We start from the raw sequence: 9,355 nt of genomic DNA, 5'->3' as shown, positions 1-9,355 counted from the left end.
AGCAGGAATAGGCAGGACGAATGTTCATTACATGAAAGGTAATGTCGAAGACTTGAGGTCCTATCTTGATAGGGAGAACCACTTCACCATGGATAACACTCTTCGTACCATCGTAAGCACGCACCACAATGTCACTAGGCTTCAGTTCAATGCTCTTGCAGTCAAGTTTATCGAGCACGGCTTTCGGTAGCACATTCAAAGAAGAGCCATTATCGATCAACACATGAGACAAGGTGATCCCCTTACACTCAATGGAGATATGCAGAGCTTTATTGTGATTCTTCCCTGCTGGTGTCAGGTCAGCATTGGAAAAACCTAGGCCATTATCAACAGTCAGGTTAGCAACATAGTTCTCGAACTGATCGATGGAGGTCTCCTGAGGTACATGAGCAGTCTTCAAGAATTTTATCAAGGCGTTGGCATGAGATTCAGAAGATAACAACAAGGATAACATCGAGATTTTAGACGGGGTATGCCCCAACTGTTCTACCACATCAAAATCACTCTTGCGGGTGATTTTCAACACTTCTTCCATTTCTTGTTTGGCAACATCTTCAGTAGTAACTTCGACCGGTGTCTTTGACTGAGAGGGGTTGACTGGTTCCTTTCCTCGGTTTTCGGGGACTGGAGGTGAGATCTCTGGAGAAAAGATCCTTCCGCTTCGAGTAATTCTACTAGTCCCAACAATGTCAACATCATCAGAATTAGCAGAATTATCATCTTGCTTTACGCCATGGATGTAAACATCACCTCCATAATTCCACGGAATGGCTTTGCTTAAGGAATATGGTACTGGGCCAGGTGCAGTAATGATCAGGGGAGCTACCTTGGGCTCAGCAGTAATCTTCACAGGTGCTCTGGGAGCGGTAATCTTCACTGGAACTTTGGACCTAGCAATCACAAATATTTCTTCAATAGGGTCTTCCATCTTAGGAACCTTTTAGAAGAGAATTGTATGATCGTCCATCAGCCGTTGAATACCATTTCTCAACTTCAAACAATCACTGGGTCGGGATATACAGAGATCGCAATTTTCAGCACAACCTGGAAATACACCAGCTTGCAACAACTTCTTCTTGATGGCCAGGAGAGGAGATGCTAAGTCAGCTACATTAGAAACGTGAGAATTGTCATCCACAGCATTAACGACTTTGTCATGATTAGGCATAGGTGCAGTGATGACATTAGGAGTCTCCGGAGGCTCAAATTCAATTTCCCCAGCGTCGATCATATCCTGGATTTTATTCTTCAACGACCAACAATCGTTTGTATCATGCCCGGGGCTATCGGAGTGATATGCACACCTGGCATTGGGATTATAACTAGGAGAAGTAGTGTTGGATTTTGCAGGCGGATCTCTGAGGGTAATCAAATTTGCTTTTAGCATACCCTGCAGCGCCTGTGCCAAGGTCATATTGATCTTGGTAAACTGCCTTCTCGGCCTGTCTTGTCTGTGCTGGAAGTTTTGAGATGGCGGTGCTGCAATCGTAACTGCTCCAATGGTATGGTCACGATTTTTCTTGTTACGACCCTTTTGACCGTACACAGCATTTGATTTGTTCCTCCCCTGGTAGGACCTTTTGGTGCTTGCAGAGGTAGTCGCCTGTATCTTTCCACTTCGAATGCCGCTCTCCACCCGTTCACCTGTCAATATAAGTTCAGTGAAACCCGATGAAGAACTTCCCAGTAGATGGCTGTAGAATGGGCCAGTCAGTGTACCCATGAACATGTCTACTAATTCTCGATCGGTCATAGGGGGTTTGACTCTGCCAGCCAAATCTCTCCATTTTTGAGCATATTCTTTGAAACTTTCTTTAGATCCCATAGTCATATTCTGCAACTGTAGTCGGGTAGGCGCTAGTTCAAAATTATACTGGTACTGTTTGTAGAAAGTTGTTGCTAAATCAGTCCAGGTGCGGATGTTAGAGCTTTCGAGCTGATAGTACCACTCTGACTGTGTGCCAGACAGACTCTCTTGGAAGAAATGGATCCATAGCTTCCTATCAGTGGTATATGGCTGAATCTTCCTCACATAAGCTCTCAGATGCATCTGAGGACAAGACACACCATCATATTTAGTGAAAGTGGGGGTCTTGAATTTGCAAGGAATGACTACATCAGAGACCAATCCCAAGCTTTCGAAATCTAGATCGGGCGCCTTCTGACCCTCCATAGCTAGCATGCGTTCTTCCAGCAACTTGTACTTGCCATCTCTTGGAGAGTACTGTTCATTCTCATAATCTTCATCATCGTCCTCAGAGTTGAAGAGATCAACATCCTCCTCTCCTGAATCATTCTCTGTCTTCTCTTCTTGATCCTTCGGAAGTCTAATCTTGACTCCTGTAACCTGTCCTTTACGCCTTCTTCCCGGGTTAATGTAACTCACAGGTTTTTGGTCTTTCTTCTTCTCGAGCAAGAGAGCCTTCAGTTCCTCCTGCCCCTTGGATAAGCTCAGCATCATCTCCTGGAATTGAGCATTCTGAGCCTGGAGATCTTTGACAGTTTGTTCGAGAGCCATTTTTCTGTTCAGAGGGAAGACCGTAAGAACATTGATCTTTTAGAATACCTGTTATGCAATGTTATGTCATGCTATGCAATGTATGAAATGTTTTCAAGGACTTTTGGAATTTAACTTTGCGTAAACCACCAAAAAGAGAGGAACTTTTTATTAATAATTTCTTTAATCATTGTTCATTACAAGAAATAAAAATATAATGAAAGCTCAAGTCTCCCAGGGACGACTTCTTTTTGGGCGAAGATATGTATTGAGTCTTCGTTCCTCATTAAGCTGGCTGGTAAGTTCTAACACTTTCTTCCTCTCGGCACAGAACTGGGCTTCAAAAGTATCCCTTTCCTCTCTCAACTGGACCCAGGATCTCTTCAATTCTTCAACATCGGTAGGCATATCTGGATAAGGAATGATCTGAGGAGTACCTCCCTCAACTTCTGGTTCAACAATCAGCGGTCCGACTGCAAGATATGGCATGACAAGCTCACGAGCTCTGGCGCGTACCCATCTGAGATAAGGTTCCATAGGAATATAATTTTTCTGTCCTAAAGTACTTCTTTTCACCATGCCCCAGGCTCGTACAAACCTGTGACAGAGACCTTGAGAGTCGTTGTCATAGTCAAACACAGTGCCTTGAATAATTACTTCATGTGGACCATCTCTTCGAGCCTAACCAAACTGGCGTAGGGCTAAAGCTGGGTTATAAGTAATACCTCCTCTTATCCCCAGGAGTGGTACGTTAGAGAATTCTCCACAATGATCAATGACGATAACATTTTCTTTGAGATGAGGACACCAACGGATGTCCGAATGGGAGAGCGACATTATCTTTTGAGACCATTTCAAATTTTGATCATTCTTCAGGACTGATTGAGGAAGGTACGAAATAAACCACCTAGACAATAAAGGTACGCAGCACATGAGGGTCCCTTGCCTTTTCATAGTACGAGTGTGAAGGGAATGCAAAATGTCTCCAAGCAAGGTGGGCACAGGGTTATGAGTGAGAAATATCTTAATAGCATTCATGTCTATGAATTGGTCGGGATTAGGAAATAGCACCAAACCATAGATTAGTAATGCTAGAACATCTTCGAAAGCATGGACGTTCATAACTTTTAGGAATTCTCGGGCCTTATTCATCAGAAACTTGGCAAGTAGGCCCTTAACTCCACTTCTTGTTACCCAATTAGTTTCAATGTCGGATTTTGTCAAGTGTAAAGCCATGGCAACTTCTTCAGACTTCGGAATCTTTTCTAAACCACTGAAAGGTGTTTGATCAAGGATAGGTATCCCCAACAGCCTGGAGAATTCTTCTAACGTGGGCACCAACTGATAATTTGGGAAGGTGAAGCAATGATGTTTAGGGTCGAAGAACTGGAATAAAACTCTCATCATATCTTCCTTGGAACCGGTGGTAACCAACTTGAGGAGAGAACCATGTTTCTTGATGAACTGAGCATGATCAGGAAGTTCTGACACTAAATCCTTGAGTTGAGGAGAGATGACTACAAAATTGATCCGGATGGTCTTCCTGGAAGCCATAACCTGTTTAACGGAGCAAAGCTAAATTCCTAAGTCCTTGAAATGGTTAGCACAATGTCATGATGTTATGATGTTATGATGTTATGATGTTATGATGTTATGATGTTGTGATGTTATGATGTTGTGTAAATAACAAGCACAAGCAAGTCACACAACAATCATTCCTAGGTTTTAAGGCTTGCATGAGTTCCATAGGTAAGTACCCTCCCCATTGAAGTTTGGTTGGTTCAACCTGTCCTAGAATAGTAACCGGGTTCTAGAAGGATCTCAAATCATCGATCTTTCCTTAAGTCCACTTCAGTGCAACGCCAAGTGGTTGACCAAAGCTTCCCTAAAGTCCAATCTCAAAGAGTGTAGTATCGAGTATCAACCAACCCCAGTCGAAACCGAAGTCAGTTATCTCACTACTTTCTAATGGCTAGGATGAGTCAATTAGGGTTCTAAAGGTCTGGTTAATGTTTTGATGACACCACGCGGGAGCCAAATTTTTCCTCAAGTAAACATGAGGAACATCAGGACATCCAAAGTGTCACATTAACCGTAGCCATCATTTTAACCATTCTAGTATACGTCGGATAGTCGCGATGATCTATTGCTACTTACCTAAGGTACACTAGATCCGGGTGTAGGATCTTTCACTCGAAAATACCCTTAAAAGAAGGAACAATTTGACAACATAAATGATCTTCTTTTTTCTTTTTTTTTTAAGGTGACCTCTCTTTCGTCCCCAGCAGAGTCGCCAGTTCTGTCATACGGTGAACTGACTTTTATGTGTTTTGCTTTGGAAAGCAAATGTCGCGGTTAGCAAGAGTCGCCACCGACTTTTCTTTTATCCAATAAGGAAAGGTGGAAAAGAACAGGAAAGACCTTAGTTTAGATTTTTGGGTTCGGGAGGTACATTATACAAAGGGAAGGTGTTAGCACCCTTTGTATCCATGGTTATCCATGGGCTCTTAATTGCTTGATCACTTATGTTTTTCTTGTCTGAAAAAGTGTGTGAGAGCTGTTTAGAAAATGTTTTGAAAAGAGAGTTTAACTTTGTAATGATTCTTGTACGAACGTATACAAAGTACTTATCTCGTTTAATTTTGAAAGTTGTTTAGAAAAATATGACTTGACAATGATTCTAGTACGAATGTATGCCAAGTGGTGATTTTCTGATGGAGGTGTTGAAAAGTGTGAGGTGTGAAAAGTAGTTTTAGTTGTGAGCAAGCATTTAGGAGTTATACCTACCCAAGGTCTTTATGGGCATTTCCTATCCTTATGAGGGTAAAACTGTCCTTACTATTGAGAAGTAAGTAGTTTTATCCTTTGGATATAAAAAGGGTCATCGTAGGGTCATCGACTGGTCATTGAAGGCAACTTTTGTAGGGATACCTTAGCATTCGAAGGGACGATCATCATTTAACCGTAGGCTATACCGAAGGGTCATCGAGGGACAAAGGCAACATTCGAGGGACTATGATGATTTAACTGAAGGGTCTTTGCTAAGTGTATCCCCACATTCGCGGGACATGACCATAATACCGTAATATCGTAGGGTAACAAAGAGAGGTCCAAGATCGCATATTTAAAGGCAAAATTTTACAATTAATTAGATAGCCGTAATCGATTAAGTAATTAGGTCCACATTAAAATCGATGAAATCAATACATTAAAATCAGCTAGGTAATTTAGGATGAATCTCCACATTAAAATTAAGTAATTCAGAATCCATCTCCATAAGGGTATCCCACACATAAAGTGGAATACCTAGCCGGCCGTTTCCTCGGGAATATGTAAGCCTTTACATAATTCAGTACACGGGTTAGAACATCGAGAGAAGGTACAATTGAAAATTGCACCACAAAATAAACACAACAGTCATAAAGTCAGGCCAAATAATGCAGAATTATAATAAATCTTGGTTAGATAAACATAAGGCAGAACAGAAAAGAAACAAAACAGCCACTGTCCCGTTCGCTCCTGCTTCGCCTAGCGAAGGCTTAACGAGTGCTCGCTACAGGCTCGCTTAGCGATGTGCTAGCGAGCGGCTACGGGTTTTGGGTTTGATAGCAGCATGATCTCCGGAACCCTGAACTTTATGGCATTTAATTACAGGAATAGCATGGACAAACATTCAGGATATTCAAGCATACTTAAATTCACATGTGAAATCAAATTACATATCCGAAAATTTAATCATGATGCCTTATGTATGTAGAGATTACCGATTAAAAGCATAAAACAGTAGTGATGCGCAAACCTGTTTGCAACGGAGCTGCGATGTTGAAGGGACTGACCACTCTTGGTATCAGATGGAGTTGGGTGGAGGTAACTTCGGTGCGGATGAGCGGCCTTCAGGGTTTCTTTACTCGGAATTCTCTGAGTTAGTCTCCAGGGTTTCTATGCCAGGGTTTCTGTCCGTCTTCGTCTGTCCCCTTTCGTGACTGAAGTCCTTAGTATTTATAATGCTTTTGGTGACCTAATGGGCTCAGAATGAAGCCCGAAAATTCTGATATATCGCAAGCTTCGCTAGGCGAGTATTGTAGCGAAAGGTTCGCTAGGCGAAGGAGTTGCTCGCCTAGCGAGCAAGCTAGTTTGGGCCTTTTTCTGGATTGGGTCTGTTGTGAGCTGGGCTTTCGTTCCTTTAAGGTCAGTGCCTTGAAAAACAAGTTGGAGTACCTTGAAAAATGCCTTGTAATATTAACGGGTAAATTTTGGGGTATGACAACAAGGCTCTTGCCGAGACCTCTGGTCATGGACAAAAGAAGAAAAATAAAACAAATAAACAAACTTCTGAGGTGAACCCCAAAAAGGTCATGAAAGAAATTATGGTCACCTTCAACGATGAAGGGAACGTTGAAGAGGAATGCCTTCAACTAAAAAAAGAAGAAAAAAAAGTGAACCTCACCATGTCGACTTGACAAAAGCCCAGGGAGTTCCACCTCAAGTCCAGATTTCCATGTTACTGAGGTATCTTTAACTTCTTTTCATTTCCCTTTCAATATCCATTTTACATACCATGTTATGATTCAACTTTTTCTCATTGGTTCCACCCCTCAATTTTGAACTTCCACCAACACAACCATAACCTGCTAATCCTCCATCAACAAATGTCATTTCAAGCATTCATTAGTCGACTCCTTTAATGATTAGTTCAACATCAGTCCAACCACAAACTAATTACCATATAATTGGAGGTGGAAATGTTAAACAGTCAGAAGAGGTAGTCAAGGAAAATATATACATGTATAACATAGTGGTTGAGGACCAACCATTTGGACCAACATCTGAAGGGTCAGATAAATAAAGGCCTGGAAAAATTTCGCCTCATCTTGAGGATCATAACCTTGGCCATCATTCGACTGGTCAAGATAAAAGTGCTTTAGACGGTGGCCAACCTACTGACAACCCAAGGACTCTAGATCATGTCGACCATACACAAGGGGATCACGATGAGGTTTATAACCAAAAAACTCCATATGTTGGTGGAACTGAAGAAACTAAAGGCTCAAATGGATCTCAACCTAATGTAGGTGGGCAAGAACACACCATGTCGCCTCCTACTCCAAAGTCGAGGAAAATATATACATGTATAACATAGTGGTTGAGGACCAACCATTTGGACCAACATTTGAAGGGTCAGATAAATAAAGGCCTGGAAAAATTTCGCCTCATCTTGAGGATCCTAACCTTGGCCATCATTCGACTGGTCAAGATAAAAGTGCTTTCGACGGTGGCCAACCTGCTGACAACCCAAGGACTCTAGATCATGTCGACCATACACAAGGGGATCACGATGAGGTTTATAACCAAAAAACTCCATATGTTGGTGGAACTGAAGAAACTAAAGGCTCAAATGGATCTCAACCTAATGTAGGTGGGCAAGAACACACCATGTAGCCTCCTACTCCAAAGTCTAAGTTAATATCCCTTGAAAGCTCACATTCCACTTCTTCTTTTAACACTTCTAGATCCAATCTTATTCAAATAAGACTTAGGGACAATCAGAAGAAGAATCGGTCACAACTCAAAAAATACGATCCTTCGTAATGCGTTCGCGCGCTCGCGGAAAAATGATTCTAGTAGGTCGTCACCGAACTTTATGTATTCTGAAGAAGGAAAGAGAAAATATCAATAAAAATCATTAAAAGAAAAATAAGATGGTCTTCGCAACCAAATTCAGGTTCGGGAGTCGATTACGCAAGGAAAAGGTATTATCATCCCTCCCATCTGTTGTACTAACGGAAACCTTTTAGTTAAATTTGCGATAAAATGTTAGCTATCATTAATTGTAATATTCTATTTATTGAGTGAGAAAAAGGAATAAAAATATTTTTAGGGTTTTTTGTTAATGTGCCTGACAAGATTTCAGAATTCTGCTCATACGTATCTCTAGGTGCAATGGATAACTCAAGGCTACGTAGTTCTTTGTAGTAAAAAACTATTTGTTGGTTGCTTTTAAGGAGTGATCCTTTAGACATAACAAGAGGTTTAAACTTTGCTTGTTGTTCGATGTTGGAGGCTGAAGCCTTTGTATGTTTCACGTCGATATGGATAAAACACACTCATTTCTGAAATGTTTTCGAAGTCGCGCAAGGGCAGAAACAAGTTTGATTTGTTTGAGCATGTTTTAGGGTTTGGAAGACGAATATTTATGACTTACAAGTGATTATCACTTGGGTATAATATTAGGGACTATGATTGGGTCTTTCACCCAGGTAGCCTTTTTCTTTCCAATTTGTTGCGAAAAGCTTTGGATATTTACAAGTGTTTTTAATGAAATACAAACACTTGAGTTTGCAAGCTATTACAACTTAGGCTTGGTGTTCAGGAGTATGACTGGACCTTTCACCCGGGTAGTCTTTTCCTTTCAATTTATTGTGAAAAGGAAACGCTTTTGGATTTTGGCAAAAGACAGAGTATTTATGACTTACAAGAGATTACCATTTAGGCCTAATACTCGGGATTATGACTGGACCTTTCACCCGGGTAGCCTTTTTCTTTCATTATTATTTGAAATGCTCAAAGCATGAATTAGTCATTTTGAGTTTGATTATGAAATGAGTTTGACGTAGTGTCAAGCGTTTGATTTGAGTTTGTAAAAGGAAATGAGAAAATGGTTTGAAAATGATTTGAAGTTGATAGTGAACTGGTTTGATTTGGGAAAATTGCTCGACGTTGGATTGAGCATTATTTTTGTTTTTTTCGAAAGTGGTTGATTTTACGTAATAAGAACAAAATAAAGGAAAGAGGTAAAATTATTACACGTCATGAGAATGGGAGTACATTTTGTCAAATAGGGATATAATAAAGCGATTA

Source organism: Lathyrus oleraceus, chromosome 1 (genome assembly GCF_024323335.1).
Source record: "Lathyrus oleraceus cultivar Zhongwan6 chromosome 1, CAAS_Psat_ZW6_1.0, whole genome shotgun sequence".
Taxonomy (NCBI): domain Eukaryota; kingdom Viridiplantae; phylum Streptophyta; class Magnoliopsida; order Fabales; family Fabaceae; genus Lathyrus; species Lathyrus oleraceus.
The sequence above is the reverse complement of the archived record's forward strand: the minus strand, read 5'-3'. Positions refer to the sequence as shown.